We start from the raw sequence: 21,392 nt of genomic DNA on the forward strand, positions 1-21,392 counted from the left end.
GTTACGTAAATCTAGGAACATCGTTATGGTTAAAATACGGTTGTCGGTCGATCGCTGCGATTGTGACGTCTCTTTGTATACCTATTCTGATTTCTTGTTTACGATAATTACAATTTACGAGGTCTTTGTTGATGCCGTTTTTGATTTGTTTTATTTTTAACCCCCGACCCAAAAAGAGGGGTGTTATAAGTTTGACGTGTGTATCTGTGTGTCTGTGTATCTGTGTATCTGTCTGTGGCATCGTAGCGCCTAAACGAATGAACCGATTTTAATTTACTTTTTTTTGTTTGAAAGGTGGCTTGATCGAGAGTGTTCTTAGCTATAATCCAAAAAAATTGGTTCAGCCGTTTAAAAGTTATCAGCTATTTTCAAGTTTTCTTGTAGAAAAAAGGTTAGATAACCCTTAGGTTCATAATATTCAAGTGTCAATTGACAAATGTCAAGCTGTCAAGATGGATGCTGCCTAGATATACATAATAATTTATTTGAAAATGATTTGTCGGGGGTGTTGAAAATTTTTAATTTACACTTGTATTATTATTGATGAACTTCATGCGCCCTGATAAGTTTTTACGCGGGAAAATCATCATACTCGGTTAAAGGTGGGCTACTTTTTATTTCGGGAAATTAAAGTGTTCCCACGGGATTTAGTAACAATATTATTATTTGTTATTGCTTTTGAGCACACCCACAACACGTCTGTTTTACACTTTCCTTCGGAAAAATTCTGTTTTCGAGTCGAAGACGGACTTAACCGTCTTTTTATGTAACTTTTGTTGGTTGTGCAATAAAGTAAAAAAAAACGTTTATCCTTATACTTACATAATTTCGTCAAAAGTTAGTTATTTCTCCGTCTCGCTGGGCGCACGCAGTCTTCGTCACTTCGACGCAAATTGCTTTAGCGATCGCCGTCACCCGCTCCAGAGATCCGTGAAGCTATTATGAACTATTCCATTTTCCTATTTTTTTTATGGAAATGTTGCATTAAATCTTAAAGTTAGCCTTATCTTATTACTGTACAAATCATGCCCGCGTGGAATGATGCCAAAAATACTGGCTGCATTTCCGCACTGGACAGCCAGGCCGATCCTTTGTACAAAAAAGAGCCAACCCTTTTATTATATTCCTATAAATTATCCATACTATCGAAAGTACGTCTTTGTTTCTGCTAGCTTTTCACCGCCCATTTAACCTTTTTTGACGAAAGACAATATCTCTGTGCCTCTGCATCCCAGGGAAGGACAAAGGCAAATTTTTTGTTCCGGTAAATCAAGGAATTCCAACGGTATTCTAAAAAATCTTAATCCACGTGGATATCGTCACGAGACGTTCTTGGTGACAGGCTTAGGCTACTTTTTATCCCAGAAATTATAAGAGTTGCCACGGGATTAAAAAAAACTTGAATCACTGACGAAATTGTGGGCATCTCTAGTTAGTACTAAAATTGCCTTGAGCTTAAGAGTAACAAGTGTAAATTAAAAATTTATAACACCCCCGACAAGTGAAGGTTACAGTAACTAGAAAAGAGCTGATAACTTTCAAACGGCTGAACCGATTTTCCGAACGGATTATAGCTAAGAACACTCTCGATCAAGCCACCTTTCAAACAAAACCAACTAAATTAAAATCGGTTCATTAGTTTAGGACCTACGATGCCACACACAGATACACAAATACACAGATACACGGATACACACGTCAAACTTATAATACCCCTCTTTTTGGGTCGGGGGTTAAAAAGACCCAATAGAGCTCGTTAGATTCTTTTTTATAATCGTCTATTATAAGAAAAATCAATTCATCCAACTCACACTTAACGACTTTGCAATTTTGCAAAAAACCCATCGCATGTCCGTCCTTGATGTCGCCGCAGGGTATCTATATTTTTTATTTTTTTATAAACTACACAGTGATATTTGAAAAAACTGCTGAAACAGACTTTTTCAGCAAAAACCTACAGCAATTACGTGGAAATAGAAAAAAGAACTGTAGTCTTTTATCGGAGCAGTTTTTGGCTGTTGCAATATTGTCTAAGATACTGTGGAAATTTTGAAGAAGTGCTTAGAAAGAGCTGTTAATTTGTATTTTTTTACAAATTCGTGCTTGTAGCTTTTTTGAGTATGGCAATCTGGACTTAATCAACTGTCAATGTCATTTTGTAGTAAGTTGATTTCAACTGTGACATTTTTTTACGGTTGTTTAGCACCTGATTCTCACCTAGTTATTATGTATTTTGTATAGTTAGTTAGCGGTGATTCACATAATTATCTTTATTCTATTTAGGATGTTTTTTGTTATAACTTAATATTAGAATGGAGATTTATAATATCTACCAAAGACGTGTAAAAAATCAAATCCATAAAAATTGCACCCATTAGCTGGTAGGTTTAGGTTTCCATACTCAGATAACTTGGTAGAACCATACTAATTTTTTACCGTTTATTGACTGCAAGCATATTATATTAAGACGTACCTACTTACTATAACATATTTCATAGGTATATATTTATACGTAACTACTGTCACTACAAACACACAAACACACACAACAACTGCAAGTTTTAATTAATTTTTATTAATTTTTGTTTTAGTGTATGTAAATAGGTAGGTACCTACTCGTACTACAATTTTTTGCCGTAACAAGCATCTTCTTTAAATTTTATACTAGCTCTTCAACCAACATGGTATTTTGGAATAGGTTGAGAAAGATTCCTCTTCATTCTATTAGCTAGAGCTACAATAGATTACTTACTTCATGCACGTTAAATCGTTGAAAATTTACAAATTAATTCGCCACACAGTTACAAAATTGAACCTACAAAAATGTTAGATACATTTATCGGTTCATAGATAGGTAACTAGTTTTAGCTTTTACACAAGACAGGATTTCAGTAATGCGTAAACTTGTGAACTTGACCAAATATGAATGATCTATTTATTTAAAAATGCGAAAATATGTTTGTTTGTTGGTTTGTCCTTCAATCACGTGGCAGCGGAGGAACGCATCGACGTAATTTTTGGCACTGGAGAGTGACATAGGTTACTTTTCATCTCGAAAAATTAAAGAGTACCCACGGGATTTTTAAATACATAATCCACGCGGACGAAATCGTCGACATCATCTGGTTATCATATAATATGCATGATATCATATTTAGCTTCAATAGCTCGACGCTTTTGGGAGTACAATGTAGGTTGAAATTTATTTTCTATGCCTTTCGTTTACCTACTTAGGTATAAATTAAATCAAAATTTTACACTCGCTCTACGTAGACAATAATATTTATTTTCGGACTGGCGCGTGACGAGCGGCTTCGGCCGCGGATAGTTACCAATAACTTGACCAGTATAGCTGTAAGTACCGCTTAACAGGGCTCTCTCCGTCACTCGTTTCATACAATCGTAGTTACAATTTCATATGAATATTAAGCAACCAAATTCCATGAAATTTTGCAGAAATATTCTAGAAACTAATATCTGTGCCTGTGGTGTTTTAGATTTCTCTAAAAATATGTAGTTTTAAAATTACAGGGGCTCAAAGATTTGTATGTGAATATTTAAGACCGCGTAACTTTGAAACCGAATATTTTAAGGGAAATCTGGAAACCACAGACATAGATATTAGTTTCTAGAATATGTCTGCAAAATTTCATGGACTTTGGTTGCTTAATATTCAAATGAAATTGGGACTACGTTTGTATGAAACGAGTGACGGAGAGAGCCCTCTTAACAACTTAACGTTCCGATTAGAGCTTACAAAACTGCCATATCCCTTTGTTAGTTTACTTGCTTCTCATCACAATCTAAGATTGCATAGTCACTTACTATCATATCGCAAACACTAACTTGTCACGAAAAAATAAACGTACTTACGGAACCTGCAATCATAACATCCAGATCGCGCTATGCAAATTTTTTACCGCTAAAATTAGCCTTCGGATTGTTATTGGTTAAATTATTCCGACGGCGTCCGATGCTCTAAGTGAATTTCGCGATCGCCCACCGTCACCGCCGGCGTGCGATCAGAAGAACTGTAGCAATATCGATCACTGGATAATAATACCTAGTCACTACCCCATTGGTCTAGTGGTTACCATAATGAGGTCCTAGGTTCAATTTCCGGGTAGAACCAAAGATAGTTAGACATTGGATTTTTCTGTTAAGAAGTTCTTAGTAGCCTAGTGGTTAAAACGAGCTATAATAGACATGTAAGGATTCCCACAATCAACGATCAATATAGTATAGTACCCTCAGTGGGCAATGGAATGAGTGTTATGCTTAGAGTTTCTCTACGTGATCAAATCAGACATGAAGAGATCAGTTGAAAAACCAGATTAGATGACATAGCCCAACAGGTTGCTAAGCTGAAGTGGTAATGGGTGGGACACATATCTACATATATGTTCGAAGGACCTATAGATGTTGGGGATCCCACGGTGCTGGAATAGAGATCTTACAGCGATGCACTAAGCGCACAAACGACATCAAACAAGTCCCAGCGAGCCGCTGGATTCAGGCGTCGCAAGACCTCAGGAGCGGGGAAGTGACTATAGGAGACCTTGTCTATCTGTGGACGGAGTATGCTACTGGATCTAAATACCTATCGATAATTCGTCGATATCGTATAGATCGTGTTATTTACCCGCTGACTGCAATTTTTTTTTATTCAGATACAAGTTAGCACTTGACTACTATATCACCTGGTGGTAAGTGATGATGCAGTCTAAGGCGGAAGGTATCTATCGATGATACTTAGTGCGGATATTTGGCTTATTTCAGAAATTCTCCTAAATCGATCTTTTAAGAGTTGCACATTGAAATCAATAGACCCACACAGAGATCATTGCTATACTTACAAATAAAATATGTACCTATTTCCTACAAACACCTATTGAAGTAGATAGTTACTTGTAAGCAGGTAGGTATACTGTATTGAATAACCGATACAAGTTTAGTTCGAGCTGAAATTACGCCACGGCACACAGGCTATCGGAATTCCTGTTTTGATTAGTTGTTTATTACCCGAAGTGTCCAATTATCGCCATTTATTACTAACGGAAACATATTTTAGCATAACGCCCTCCAGCGATAATTCTTCGGACAGTATTGATTTGGTGTTATCTTTATTAATCTACAACACTTTAAAATCTCTTTCAATAGACTCCTTTTTTATGGAATGACTGAACTTTTAGTCGAAAATTTCATTTCAAACCAATGGCACTTACTTCCTTTATTAAATGAGCTTAGATAAGACGATATAATCCGTGTTTTTAATCCATAGGTATATTATTTATTATGAAAACGCAAAATTAAATAAAGATTCAAAAACAGGTAACTAAAATCCATTCCATAACAATATTATAAATGCAATAGTAGGTATATATCTATCTGTTTTCACGTGGTTTTCATGGCTCAACTGATAAAATTTGGCACAGAGTTAACTTTTATCCCGGTGACGAATATAGAATACTTTTATCCCGTAAAATTGGATCATCCTCCTCATTGGATTTTAAAGAACCTGAATCCAAGTCGCGGGCATCAGCTAAAAATAAATACGGAACCCTAAAAACTAATAAAAACAGTGTTCAAAAGAGAGGATTAAACGCAGGTTCACATTTTCACGACAGGAAGTCACGTGACCAAAAGTTGCCGATACCTTTTTGTTAGGAAAATATCAAACTGCTTGAAAACTACAAAACTACGAAACTACGGCAATTGGAGGCACACGTGATGATTTGTTGGAAAGTGTGAATACAGGCAGGGTTGGTAATGGGTAACGGCACAACGAAATTGCCTTAAAAGGGTGAAATATTATTCCCTTTATTATTTTTATTGGACTGGTAGATACAGAACTTAAAGTTTCGTTTTCACAAATAAAATATTCTTCATTCTTCATTGATAAAAACGCTAAGTTATTTAATACATAGGTATATAGGTATCTACGCATAAAAGCTTGCTAATATAAATATACCTAATTATTTACAATAGATAGGTATGTCAAGTTAGTTATTTTCTATACTTATTAAAGGAGCAATCAACTGGCTGATATAAAAATATACAGTTCAAACCGCTAAATGTATAGCTTGAAATTTTGTATTTAGATTATCTCTATAACACAGACCCGCACAGAAAGAATTTTCAAAAATCTAATCCGAACGAAGCCGGGATGGGTTCGCTAGATCTCTTTAATAACAATAGTATAATGTTTATACAAAGAGAAACTGATAGTAACACGTCAATGTAGGCTCAACTCACACTAAATCTTGAGATTTTGCATTTAAAATCTCTAGATTAGATTAGTACACTAATCTAATAAGTGTCTACTCACTAAGAAAGCATAAAGCGTTTAACATAAACTTTAACCCACACGTGCGAAGTCGCGGGAAAGAGCTAGTCAAAAAACTAGAAGGGAAATATAAAAAAGCTGTCATCAATTTTCATCTAATAAATAGTGATATCTACCAAAGTAACGGGTAACCTTTGCGTGTCCCGCCTCGTAAACATCGTTACACCGAAATACGTATCAGCACGTATCGTCGGTATTTCGACAATAAATTACACCGGTTAATATGCACAAACCACTGAATGCTTTTGGTAATAGAAGGGGTTTCTGCTGTCTCAGAATATACACAAGACGTAAAATTTACATCTAAAAAATTAAGTTAAGAGGTAATTACCGGTCTACTACTGAGCAGCAGGTCTCCTTTCAAAATGAGTAGAATCCACACTTCGCCAGCGTGGTAGACTGTGGCTTATACCACAGTCTACCACGCTGGCGAAGTGTGGATTGGGAGACTTCACACACTTTTGAGAATATCATGGAAAACTCGTAAAACATGTAGTTTTCCTCACGTTATTTTCCTTCACTATTAAACCAAGTGATATAATTAGGTAGATAATTGCTTTAAGAATAATATAATTTCAGCCAATCACAACAAGCTTGATTGTAGCAATGTACAAAAATAAAATTCGACACCATATACCTATTAATATCTCTAGCGGCTAAAGCAACTATTGCAATCCAATGCAAATATGACTAGTTTATAATAACGTAGTTAAAGGTTTACATTTCATAGTTTCACAGGTCATCTCCGCGGTAACAAGCTTACCATTTCGACACCTACTCTAAATTCGGTGGCACAAACCCTTCCTTGGGCGTGCCGTAATTAATAACAAAGCATACGATAGCATCGCGTCTTCGTGGCACGCACCGATTTTCATGTGAAAAGTTAAACATGTGAAAAGTTTAACACGACGATATGATCTCGGACTTATACCTACCTGTGCGTGCCAATTTAATTTGGAAATATTCTGAAAAACCTTTACTTTATTAATTAATTGAAGTAGTGCTAAGAATTAAGGAAATTGTCTTAATTGTCCAAGCTGTGGAGGTTTTGAAGTCGGTTCGCAATGAATGAATGAATGAATGAATATATACTTTTATCATACACCACAAAATCAGTAAGTACAAAAAAAACACATACAAAGCACAACAAAATATAGGCAGGTAGGTACAATTTGGCGGCCTAGCGAACTCTTCCAGGCAACCAAAATAGTGCAATGGTCATAGATGTTAGAGGTAGATGGATTTTTATTAAACATTTTTTTTTGATGTTCCAAACACTGCACTTTTAAAATAGGTAGGTACCTTCTAGTCAAGAGTGCATAGGCATCTTCTAGGCAAGTGCGCTCCACATTAAGCTGCATCATCACTTGCCAGCAGGTCTGATTGCAGCCAAGCGCTACTTTTTTTTGTTTTTGCTTTTTTATAAAGAATATTAGCCATGTTAACTTACTTGTCTAAATGTACTTAGTCTAATTATGTTTTTTATAAAAAATCAAAAACTTGAAACCCCATTACTAAGCTATTGAACCGTATAACAGTTAAATGCGAGCAGCAGCTATCAGGTATAAGTACAAGGCAAACATGAGCAGATGAGCATTGTATAATGTTGCCCAGACCGCAGCAGGTGTGTGGAGCGGACCGTGATTCCTCAATCACATCGGAAGAGCAGGAAATTTGCGGTCAAGCCTCTCCGCCGTATGGGCTAAAACCCTTAAAAAGCCTACAGGTTGTGTGGGTAATAGGTATGCAGAGGTTGCCTAGAGACCTCTGTCTCCTATTCGGTATCTCTAACATCTCCCAGTTATGTGTATTTTTAACCCCCGACCCAAAAAGAGGGGTGTTATAAGTTTGACGTGTGTATCTGTGTATTTGTCTGTGGCATCGTAGCTCCAATTTTAGCGTTAATTTTTAATTTACACTTGTTTCAAAGTGTATGCGGAGTTGTATAACAAACTTCCATACTTAACGTCCTCAAATATTTATCGTCCAGTGGTATAATATCGATATAAATTATCATGCGTAGTGTTTACAAAAGAAGAACTGAAATATTTAAGTATCTAAATTCAAAAAGTTACAAACTTAAATGTTTCTGATGAATGCTAAGTTAATTCAAAATAAAGGTCCCTGCACTGTTTCTAAAGTCATAAAAAAATATCTTCGATAATTAAATATTTTAATAGGTAGTATAGAAATAAAAGGAGTAATTTACGAATTCCATCTTTCAGGCGTGTTAAAAATACGAATTTGATACTAAGTAGGTAGGTATAGGACTTAAAAATTAAAGGAAAACTCAAGAATACTAAAAAGGAACAAAATTATTCATTCGGTAGCTACCTAACAAAAACTCGATCGGTATATAAAGTAAGTCGACCTTCAAAGAACAATAAAAACCGTATGATTTCCTCACAAAAAGATAAGTCTTCAGCCTACGTGTGCTGTTTCTATGTCACACACAATCATTCTTTTTACAAAGTGACCGTTCGCGATACGCTCCAACTGATCGTCACAATGGCTGCCTCAAAAACACCTACCGTTACCCAAAAACACTCTTTATAGCTACAGAAATAGAGTACAAAATAGATCAAGAAATCTAAAACAGCTGCAATACTTTTTTTAATTAATTCCGTGCTCTTTTTCTGGTCAGCGACGATTTGTTTTCTTAGAAATCGTGACTAGTTTAACGACATCTAATTTGCTGTTCTCCTACCACTTATATCTAAGGAAAAATAGGTTTTGCAATATGTCGTTATCATACTTTTATTGTATTCTTTATTACCTGAGAAGGAACCCTACCCAAAACAAACACAACATCCTCAAAAACCTTAATCAGGGACTTCAAAGAGTATAGTAATCCAAAAAACACACCTCTCCGCGGAAATCCCTTAATACGTCGTAAAAAATATCCAAGTCTCGTACGTAGGTACTTACTGGGGTAGCAGTAAGTGTACTAGGGTGTGTATACATGAACGCCTCAAGAATTAAAAAAGGAAGGCGCACACAAAAGTCCACAATGTCAAAAAAGTCTCCGTCAACAAACAAAGTGAGTGAAAAAAGTAAAAGAAAATACGAGCTCCACATTCTTAATTTAACTTGAGTCACTCTTAACATCCCTCCTTGAATGGAAACCGTTTTTCCTCGGCCTTCCTTTCCCCCCGCCAATTGAACGTTGCAAGGTTCTGGGGACGTATTATTAGCTAAGTGTGTAGTTCAAGTTACATTGGACGTGAGACGGTATGGGGAGGCAAAAGTAAGGCAGCCCCCGTTTCTTGAGGCGGTACACTTATTCTTTTTATATGTGTGTGATACTTAGCCGATTTCATTTGGGGTTCACCTTGACACGCCGTTTGCGGCTACGTTACGCTGAATTGGGGAAAACATTCGCGTTTTTTTGGCGAATTTTCCCTTGTCATAAGTACCTTACTGTGGCTCTGAGCTTATTAGCTTTAATTACTTTTTGAATCATCTGTTTTTTTTTTGTATCTTATTTATTACTAGAAGATGCCCGCAACTTTACCTACAGCTTGTATGGGTTTAAGTTTTTGAAAATCTCGTGGAAACTTTTTGATTTTCCAATATAAAAGTAGTCTATAGGTATCCGAGATGCAAGCTATATCTGTATTAAATAGATGATGGCTATGACTTCTGTGCTTCGTTCTAGGTTTTTAAAATCCCATTTTTTAAAGTTATTGTATTTCGGGGACAAAAAGAGCCTATGCTCGTCCCCTGCATTGCCTTTCGGTAAAATCGGTAAAATAGATTGTCCGTGAAAAGCTAGCAGATAGGCAGACAGATAGGTTCAATTTCGCATTTATAATATTAGTATGGAATTTTATTGCTCACTTATTTAAGATTTCGAACAATTTTCAATGAATTCGCCATTAACTTCGATATAATTATCGTAATCCTATTATAAAATAAATATAGATATGTGTGAAGACAGGATCAGTATTTTGCTAAAAACTTAGGTCCTAACAAGTAATAAAATCTCAAATATCCCTAATAACACGATCATAATTAAAATTTCTCTAATTTAGAGTAGCTGATATTAAAAAAATACACCCCCTCCGAAATTTTCTAAACAAAATTATTCTAAGATCAATAACCGAATATAATCATCCCTCACGAACTGTCATGTGCGATTTTAAAATCCTCCCCTACGTGCACACAAACAAACACACACGCACACACACGCCACTCATTATGAGGGTAACTAATCACTGCTATGAAAAAAACGGGAATTTTTTTATTCATTAACCACCCTCGTTAGCGTTCGGTTCATAAATCACAGGAAAACCTACGGAGTGCCTTGGCGTTAAAAACTGAGTGTTGCACGCTGATCGGGTTTATTTATTACTAGCTTTTGCTCGCGACTTCGTCCATGATATACCTATATAATTTATAGCCTAAAAAACTTGCGAATTATACCTATAGCTCTATCTGTCAATGAAAGATTTTTTTTAATTGGATGGGTAGTTTAAAAAATTACTTTCCACATCTAAACTTACAAACTTTACCTCTCTATAAACAACCAACTTTTCACACAGAACAATATTTATTTTGATAACTCTATAGTAAAACATCATTTGGTAAGTATATTATATTAAAAATATTTTTCAACAAAAATAAGCCCTCTACAGATTTCTCTACCCGCGTTAAAAGTAATTAGAACCTACCAATGTCTGTATTAAATTTTCTTTTTGTATAATTTCGTCTCTAGAGTTTTCCATGTCCTCACACACAGACACACTGTAGAAAAGAAGCATGGATTTGCATATCTGACGCTCTTAGTGCAATAACTCATCTGTTGTAACACGCGTATTTACGATACTTCTCACAACATCCGTAATGACAAAATCTGAGATTGTAGGTACTGTACCAAACTATTTTCAACTACAATTTGCTCTACAAATACCTCTGTCTGCGTTTTGAGTACCCTAAGGGTCCACGAATTGCTTCATTAAATTTCAAAAAATTCATTTTTTTTTAATTTAGTCTCTACAGTTTTCCCTGTCCGCTATCCGCACACGACACACTGTAGAAGAGAAGCATGAATTTGCATATCCGAGCGCTCTAAGTGCAATAGCTTGTCTGTACGCACTCTAACACTCGTATTTACCCTACTTCTCGCCTCGTTCCAATTAATACGCTTTTTGTATAAAATTACTATACATTGTCACTGAATTTGTTTACCCAAGTTTTCCTTCAATAAATCTATACAATCACACTTCACATCACACTTCACACTTCACACTAGTATTATAAAGGCGTTGTGTATATGTATGATATATTTTATGTGTGTATGTGTATGTTTGTTACTCCTTCACGCAAAAACTACTAGACGGATTTGGCTGAAATTTGGAATGGAGATAGATGATATCCTGAATTAGCACATAGGCTACTTTTTGTCCCGGAAAATCAAAGAGTTCCTACGGGATTTCAAAAAACCTAAATCCACGTGGACGAAGTCGCGGGCATCGGCTTGTTCATTATAAATGCGAAAGTGTATCTGCCTGTTTTTCATGTCTCATCTGTTTAATCAATTCTGACGTTAGTCACAAAGATAGCTTGCATCCCGAGGAAGGACATAGGTAAATTACTTTTAGTCCTGTATAATGAAAGTTTTCCCCCAGGATTCCTAAAAAGCTTAAATCCACATGGATGAAGCTCTACTTCACACAGAGATATCTTGCATCCCGGAGACGGATATAAGTACTTTTTATCCTGGAAACCCAAAAAAGTCTCACGGATTTTTAAAAAAACCGTATCTGATTCTAACGAAGTCGCGAATGTCATCTCGTAAAGAATAAACTGAATGACTGACCAACAGCTCAAACTGATGAATCTAGAAACTTGAGATTTTGCTAGGTTCTCTTTATAGAACTCAACGAAGTAAAGATTTTCAGAAATCCTAACGAAATAAACCCCATGGTAGGATGATGGGGTAATGAGGTGCGGGTTAATTGGTCTAAAATATAAAAATAAAGATTCTAATGACTACATTGTCTCTATTTTTTTTATTATTCAATAACAAAAAAGGTAAAAGCAGGTTTCAAATTAATTTCCGGTGATACCAATTTTTTTAAACTTTTCAAAAGGATGTATCGTAACCAAAGGTACCATTAGAATTACTTACATTTGGGTTTTATTGAAAATTTTGTACGTAATACCTACTACTTAATCTATATTATATGGCATCTAATTTGAAATAATCAATTAAGTAAAAAAAAAATGTAGTCAATATATTAGAAAATGAAATTGGACTAAAATCATTTCAAGTAGGGACACAAAATAAGTTATTTGACTCAAGTAATATTATGATTATAGAAAATTTAAAACCTGGACTTATGTAGTTACAAATTGGTGTTTGCGGCCATAGCCATCTTTTTATCCAATTTGTGTAACCAAAAAGCCACCAAAAAGATTTTCTTGATAAGCAGAGGTGCTAGCTTTCGGTCCGACTCACAAGCTAGGGACACTCATCAGCTTTCTTAGCACCTAATTTCAATATCCGTCGACGGGCGAAACCGTTCCAAACTCTCCAGGAATAAATTACTCAAGTCTATTCAATATTTCATCAGGGCAAGAGGCCGGCTTGAATATTCAAAACTAGAGGAGACGTACGTAAAGGCACGCGCAAGCCATTTTTCGCGCCTATCATCTCGGTAACAAAACGCACTCGTAATTACCCCCCCGCCCCCCTCCCGCCAGCTACCCCCCGCCCTGAGGGGCGCCCGCCCAGTGACAATTATTGATCAAAAATTCTCTCTCTTCTTTCGCAAAAGAAAACTTGGACGGGTTATGTGTCAACCGGTGTAGCTTGATCGTTGTAATTAGATAATTTTAATGATTTTCTATTTATTTTCTGTCAATATCGACCACGATAGAATAATTGCAATTCGATGTGTTTATAGATTAGATCATCAGCATGCAGTGATATAATGTGACGAGAATCGACAAGGAGATAAGTAGGTAGATAAATGACAATGTTGAATGCACACTTAACAATATGCGAAAGGAACTCAATTTTAAAATTAAAAAAAAAATTGTATTGTTGTAGGTTAGTGCATGTTAGATTATTTTCATTCATAAGTGCACCTGTAATGGAAAACCATACTTCAATGACTTTGCACATTTTATAATCATAATTGTGTAGAAATTGTTGGTGTGAATAAAAAAAATAAAAAATTGTGTTTGTTATCTTTTCACGGCTTAATCACTGAACCTATTTTGATGAATTCTGGCAAAGAGGTAATTTGTGTGTCCACGTGACAATGATGAGTGGTGGTCGGCCGCTGCAAGGTCATACATCGCCGCTCCATTGTTTTGCGTTACGCCTCTTCTGTAGCTCCCTGTACAGTGTGTACTACGCGTGTTGCGGCCCGTATTTAGTACATAACGATGCAGGGTGGTCGGTCGCGCTACACGCGGCCTCGGCATATTAATTGCACGCGGCGCTACCGGGAGGCAAGATGCGGGGAGGCGGCCGCGAGGTCAAACGTCGCCGCGCCATTGTTTTGCGTTACGCGTCTCCTGTAGCACCCTGTATACTGAGTACTACGCGAGTTGCGACCCGTGTTTAGTACACAACGATGCAGGGTGGTCGGTCGCGCTACACGCGGCCTCGGCATATTAATTGCACGCGGCGCTACCGGGAGGCAAGATGCGGGGAGGCGGCCGCGAGGTCAAACGTCGCCGCGCCATTGTTTTGCGTTACGCGTCTCCTGTAGCACCCTGTATACTGAGTACTACGCGAGTTGCGGCTCGTGTTTAGTACACAACGATGCAGGGTGGTCGGTCGCGCTACACGCGGCCTCGGCATATTAATTGCACGCGGCGCTACCGGGAGGCAAGATGCGGGGAGGCGGCCGCGAGGTCAAACGTCGCCGCGCCATTGTTTTGCGTTACGCGTCTCCTGTAGCACCCTGTATACTGAGTACTACGCGAGTTGCGACCCGTGTTTAGTACATAAAAGACTTAATAATTATTTAGATCAAAATAAACCTCAATTCTATTATTTCTTTGACTGACTTCATACAGGTGGAGTACCTAAAAATCTTCATAATTGTGTAACTACTATGCATTTCAAATATGAAAAATTGAATAGGGATTTCTTAACGTTAACGTAATTGTTGTATTTTTGTAATAAAAGCGCTAAAATAAAAACCAAGCGAAAAAGTTGCAAGCGGTACTTAAAAGTTTGATTTCTACAAGGGTTATGAAGTGCCTTACCGGTAATTTTCACATTTGGAATGCATGGGACAGATTTAAGCTGATTCCATATAAACAGACGACTCACAGTAAAAGCAGGCATTATTAGCATCATACCAAAAGTAAAGCCTATAGAAAATCTCTTTAAGAACAAAGTCAACGGATATATACGAGTAACTAGGTAAATTGTTAATTTGGTGCTACGCTACTACGCTCATAGAATCTCTAAAGCTAGGCATCTACCTAACTCTCACAATTCTATTTCATTTCATCTGCACAAATGCAAAACTAATGAAGCGTACGATTGAATAAGTCGTAGATACCAATATACCAATACAACAATAAACCAAGAAAAATACAAACGGGACTCCCCGCCGAGTCGCTACACATCGAGCGAACACCAATCAAGCTTTCATTAGTCGCAAAACAATCAATATTCATATCCCATGCGAAATCTTCATAACCGTCCGCGGCGAACAAAAAAAAAAAAAGAAACATCCATGATAGATGATCCGCCGACTGCGCCGCATTCGCAAAACGAAATTAAAAAGAACAAGCCATATCACTTAGCCGCACACAGAAGCTTGGTTTTATTAAAAAATTCTACATATCTTGCGCGTCTTCACCGCCTTTATCTTTAACCCCCCTGCCCATAAAAAAGAGACGGCGGGAAAAAACACCGTCGCCAGACAAGGACGAAATAGAATACGAAAATTATAATTGCCAACTGTACGTAAATTAACACCGTGGATTTGGCTTTTGTCTCTCTCTCTGTCGTGTACGTGTGAGTGAGAAGACGCGTGTTTGTGTGCGGAAAACTGATTTGCATATATGGCTCACAAACACAACAATGGGCAGGCGAAAATCGAAGGACGAAGGAGCGGGATCGGTGTTCCGATTTGATTTATTCGGTGCATTTCGGATGCGCGAATGCATAATGGATATGAGATGAACTTTCCGGAGGTTTTATCTGTCGGCACTCGGAAATCACTATTACTGCGGATTGAGACTTGCGACCCGTTCAAGAAAGGGTTCGTCTGCACTGGAATTGAAGGAAACTTAAGCTTAAACTCATTACTATCAGAGTGAACTACGCGTTTATACCTAGATAGTGCCCGCGACTTTGTCCGCGTTTATTTAGGTTGTTTTTTTTTTAACCCATGGGAACTCTTCGTTTTTCCGGGATAAAAAGTAGCTTGTATCCCTATGTATCTATACGAAAGCTATCCCTGTAAGTACTAAACCTCAAAAACCATTAAATGTAGGTATATTGGTAAAAAGTTATAAGATAGGCTGACATACTTTTACTTACCTATATGTCCGGAAATTGGCGTAGGTACTTAAGCTAGTTACTTCTCATCTCAACTAAATCAAAGTGTTCCCACGGGATTTCAAAACTTGAATTCACGTGCACGTCAAAATCAAAATTCCTTAGGAATTTTTCAGAAATTAAATCCATGCGGATGAAGTCGCGGGCATCAGCTAGTAACGTTTATAAAAACACGTAGATACCAACATACAATATAATTAAAAGCAACATATAAGATATTATATGGATATGTTTTTATAATAAAAATCTATACGGCGTAGCGGCTCGTAGAACTCTGTACATATGAGCTACACTCGCTACACACGTGTCTCACATACGAAAGATTTCAACGCGTAGTCGCGTAGCATAAACATAGTAGGTAAGTTTACGAATAGGAATATTTTTTTTTTTTATGAGTAGAAGCGATTCTGCCTCAATAGCTCAGCGCGGTTTAAAAGTGAACTAAAAGACCGTAAGTTCAAATCCCACACGTTTTAATAATATCGTATCAACTACCTATACATGTTTTAGGCATAGGTTTATTTTATACAAGATTGGTCTTATAACAATACTATTTACATAGTACGCTGGATCTGCCACATTTTGGCGCTGGTAAAATACCGGGACAGCATATCGTCCATTTTTAACCCCCGACCTAAAAAGAGGGGTGTTATAAGTTTCACATGTGTATCTCTGTATTTGTGTATCTGTGTAACTGTCTGTGGCATTGTAGCTCCTAAACTAATGAACCGATTTTAATTTTGCTTTTTTTGTTTGAAGGGTTGCTTGATCGAGAGTGTTCTTAGCTATAATCCAAGAAAATCGGTTCAGCCGTTTGATGGTTATCAGCTCTTTTCTAGTTACTGTAACCTTCACTTGTCGGGGGTGTTATAAATTTTTAATTTACACTTGTAAGCTTACAATAACAAGCTCTCGATTAATTACCATTTCTATACAAATTCTGTGGCGTCAACCTCCCCGTAAAATCTCTTCTGTTAGCACTTTTCTTTTTAATCTTTACTTTGCCACCAGGTGAGGCAGAGTAGTCGAGCACAAACCTGTAATCGATTTAAAAATAACTTATATTACTTTTTAAGCACTCTAAAAACCATTCACCTAGCAATCACATCTATCAGGGCGGAACATCATCTGTCGGTGACTTAGCGTTTACACCCCCTGCATTCGGCCGTGAAGGAACTATGAAGGATTGAAAATGCCATACTTTACTTGAAACTTCCCCGCAATGCAAAACCAACCATAAAACTAATGCGCCTAAAGCTCAAATTCTCTTGTTAGCTTCTCTCGGAAATTTTTTAAGACTTGTTGGAATTTGAGCTCTAAAGTGTTGGAATAAAGTTGGTTTTTGTGTAAAGGTGATGCCGGTCAGTTATCGTTCTGGTTGCGTGGTGCGCGTCGAATTGTCTTCCGGCGTACGACGTGATTTCTTAAAGAAAGCCGAATCAATGGACATGGTGGACGTTGGCCTCCGATTGTATTAAGAATGGGGCCATGAAAACTCCGATTTAAATATTATATCTCCCAAAAACAAATTCTTACTAGAATTTTTTTAATTGTCCTATTTTATTGTCCTAGATTCGCCTCTTGTCACCACTTTAGCGGAACAGCCGTATTTTCGTGTATAATGATTTTAAAATACGATTAAATTTCATTAAAGACATGAATTCCTTAATAGATAATTTTGTATATTAAGTATATAGAATCCCTATTATATCAAAACTAAAAATCATAAAAGTAAGTATGTAATTTCCTAAATATCTAATATAACTACCTTTTCGAGTTACGGTAATTATATTGCCTAATCCAATTGGCTACGTCCTAACCAAATTGACACCCATCAGACTATTTAAATAGATACCTACTTATCGTCGCTGCACATGCAAAATTTGTGCTGGATTTTTTCCAGAATTTAGATTTTTTATGCAATTTTCATTTAGTTTAAAAAAAGGATGTATTCACTCACACGCGTCCTGCAAACTCTGTTTTTTTAACATGCATGTTTATTTACGTGATATAACATTGTACTTCTATTCATTTTATCTATGTGAATTTAACCAGTTAACTTCTCCTGATAACTTGTGATTTTCCTTATAGTGGAATTTGTATGCTATATAATTTTTTTATCATTTTAAACATGCTTGTTTCGTGGCCACCCTGCATGCCTAGTTAGCCTGTGAGAGCGTTTATGAATAGAGGTTTTTTAGGCCTCCCGGGATAGGCATCGATTGATAGCTACAATCACGCCGTTTTTTGTTTCATGTCTAAAGCCTCTAGCGTATAGGAGCTTCTATAAACATAGTTAAAAATAGCATCTCTACTTAGCTGATCAGAGTAGCTAGATTACTGAAATAGAAAGATATTAACTAATTCAATGAATAAATAAATAAGTCTTTATTAACAGGGCTCTCTCCGTCACTTGCTTCCACTCGCTTCTTACAATCGTAGTTCCTATTTCATTTGAATATTAAGCAACCAAAGTCCATGAAATTTTGCAGACATATTCTAGAAACTAATATCTGTAGTGTAATAACTGTAGTGTCTGTGGTGTTTTAGATTTTTCTAAAAATACGTAGTTTTAAAATTACAGGGGCTCAAAGATTTGTATGTAAATTTTTAAGACCGCGTAACTTTGAAACCGAATATTTTAACAGAAATCTGGAAAACCACAGACATAGATATTAGTTTCTAGAATATGTCTGCAAAATTTCATGGACTTTGGTTGCTTAATATTCAAATGAAATAGGAACTACGATTGTATGAAGCGAGTAGAAGCGAGTGACGGAGAGAGAGCCCTCTTAACTCAACAAAACGTAGTGTTTACAAGTTTTAGTGTGAGGCCCTTACCTACCTATCAACTTACTTACCTATTATAATGTCCTCCCGATCGAATTGCGGCCATGGCAGCCATTCTCCATAAAATTAGCCAAATGCATGGGAGATACCATAGTGTACAAATGTGTATACAAATACAGGTGCACTCTCTATTCCCTCACTCCCATAGCCCGATGGTGCGGGAATCCGACACTACTTTAATTTCAAGCGCTGTAACAGATTTCGGTAGTCTAACTCTAGACTCACACTCTAGTGGTTCTGGTTTCTATGTTCGACTGCAGATGATCGAAAAAAATTGGTTCGATTCCAAGTCAGACGCATAATACCTAGTTAGGAAATGAGGAAAGACTGTTGTTATCTGCTTGTTTGTTTGTAATCGATAAACTCTGAAACTGCTGAACCGATTTCAATAATTCTTTCACTTTTAGAAAGCTACTTTATCCAGAAGTATATAAGTAAATATAAACATCTATAGAATATAAAGGTACCAATAACAAATTTCACACGAGCGAAGTCGGGCGGATCACCTAGTTATAACTAAACTCACGTTTTATCAATAGTAAGTCATACTTCGACAAAATTCACTTTTATTTTTTTAATTTTTTGTTATTTTTCATACTATGTACTTTATTTTTATCAGGTCATTGAACTCGCACAAATCTGTCGGGTGTAATCAAAGTGCAGAGTGCCAGTAACCCCGTAGCACGGGGTTTAATTTCAATAGTGGGGTCGCGTTTCAAGGCCGCCTCCACCGAGGGGACTTTACGATCAGCTGATGCCACTTACACTTTAATATTTCACGTTTTTTTTTACTTTCAACTTTTAGTAAGGTCACAGTTCACGACAGTTGGGACTTCTAACAAAATGGACGTCACTAGCAGGCGCCAAATGTTATTAGTACTGTATTTGACGCAGGTAGCCCTATTGTAGCCCTAATTTTCTTGTCACCACAGCCTAATATTTGACACTAGATGTTGCCCGCGACTTCGTCCGCGTGGATTTAGATTTTTTGAAAATCCCGTGGGAACTCTTTGATTTTCCGGGATAAAAGTAGCCTATGTGCTAATCCTGGATATTATCTATCTCCATTCCAAATTTCAGCCAAATCCGTCCAGTAGTTTTTGCGTGAAGGAGTAACAAACATACACACACACACACACACACACACACACATACAAACTTTCGCCTTTATAATATTAGTGTGACTAGATGTTGCCCGCGACTTCGTCCGCGTGGATTTAGATTTTTTGAAAATCCCGTGGGAACTCTTTGATTTTCCGGGATAAAAGTAGCCTATGTGCTAATCCAGGATATTATCTATCTCCATTCCAAATTTCAGCCAAATCCGTCCAGTAGTTTTTGCATGAAGGAGTAACAAACATACACACACACACACACACACACACATGCAAACTTTCGCCTTTATAATATTAGTGTGAAGTGTGATAATATGACACTGCATCCGATCTGAATCCGTGAAAATACGTTCCGAAGTAGTTATAGAACTATTTGTATGGTAGCTTACTCACTAGCTCCGACTTCTCCCGGTCATCCATGAAAATATTTCGGATGAGTCTCGGATTCAAATCGGACATACGACGTAGATACTCGTATGTCAAAGATGTCTGCTGAATAGCTTGGATTTGGATCAGAGATCGGATTAGTGGGTAAGTAATATCCGAGTTCGGTCCGAGTTTTTTATATCCGTATTTTCAAGGACTCGGATCGAATGAGTAAGGATCAATCTGAGAATTCCCTCACTCTAGTTCTCTCTGGCAAGGTCATAGTTTACGAACCTACTACAAAGTGTAGTCAGTAGTGTACCTTGAGTTGAGGGTAAGTGTCCGAGTTAATTTGGCAAAGTTCTATTTTGAACGACGTTTTGTTCGTCCTTACAAAATGATTTTACGTGAACGCACATATTGTAACGTTCATTAATTTCAAAAGATACCTACACTACGGTCCAGTATCTACCTAACTACCTAAATTGAGAGACTGTACTTACGGCTGCTGTTAAATTTAGACCACCATTAGGTACTCTGTACTAGATCTATCTGCACCATTAAAATGAAAAATATTTATTTATGTTTAATGAAGTAAGTGTACCGTAAGTAGGTAACTTACCTAACTAAACAGAAAATACATAGAGTTCTACGAAAAAAAGTTTGAAAAGTTTGAACTTCAGAGCAACTTTTCTTCTGGAATACTATAACGGAATGAAGCAATAAAGTGACCCTCCCCGGATCGCCGCACGAGGTGGGAAATTTTCTGCCCCATTAAGTGCAGTACCTACTATATTCCAAATCAATTTAATGTAGAAGTATAGGTGTTAAAATTAAAATAAATGAATTAATTAGATTTCTTTCTTTCTTCTTCTTTTTAAGGCCTCATTCGCACGAGAGCTTTTTTAACGGACGTTAAAAAAGGGTTCAAAGTATCTGTTCACAAGTCAACGCTTTTTTAACTCGCACTTTGTATTATTAGCGCAACACGGGATTTTAACACAACGCTTTTTTAACGCTCGTGCAAATTAGGGCTTAAACTCACTTTTTATTGCTTGTCAATAAGATGGAGTTTTTCTTCTTTTTATAGATATTATTACCTAATACTTTAGGAAAACTTAGGAATGTGGGTGGCTATGTGTTTGAATACATCTTTATAATTTGGATTAAATTTTTT

At 36.8% G+C, this 21,392-nt stretch overlaps 1 long non-coding RNA gene across 1 annotated transcript; it reads right to left on the reverse strand.

Annotated features, from left to right (window-relative positions):
• Positions 1-5,506: 5,506 nt before the first annotated feature.
• On the reverse strand, positions 5,507-20,460 carry LOC123873810. Its single transcript, XR_006797771.1, has 3 exons — positions 20,311-20,460; positions 16,189-16,192; positions 5,507-5,518 (listed from the first exon to the last, which is right to left on the reverse strand). It is a non-coding gene; the product is annotated as an uncharacterized LOC123873810 (long non-coding RNA).
• Between the last annotated feature and the right edge of the window lie 932 nt (positions 20,461-21,392).

Source organism: Maniola jurtina, chromosome 17 (genome assembly GCF_905333055.1).
Source record: "Maniola jurtina chromosome 17, ilManJurt1.1, whole genome shotgun sequence".
Classification (NCBI taxonomy): Eukaryota; Metazoa; Arthropoda; class Insecta; order Lepidoptera; family Nymphalidae; genus Maniola; species Maniola jurtina.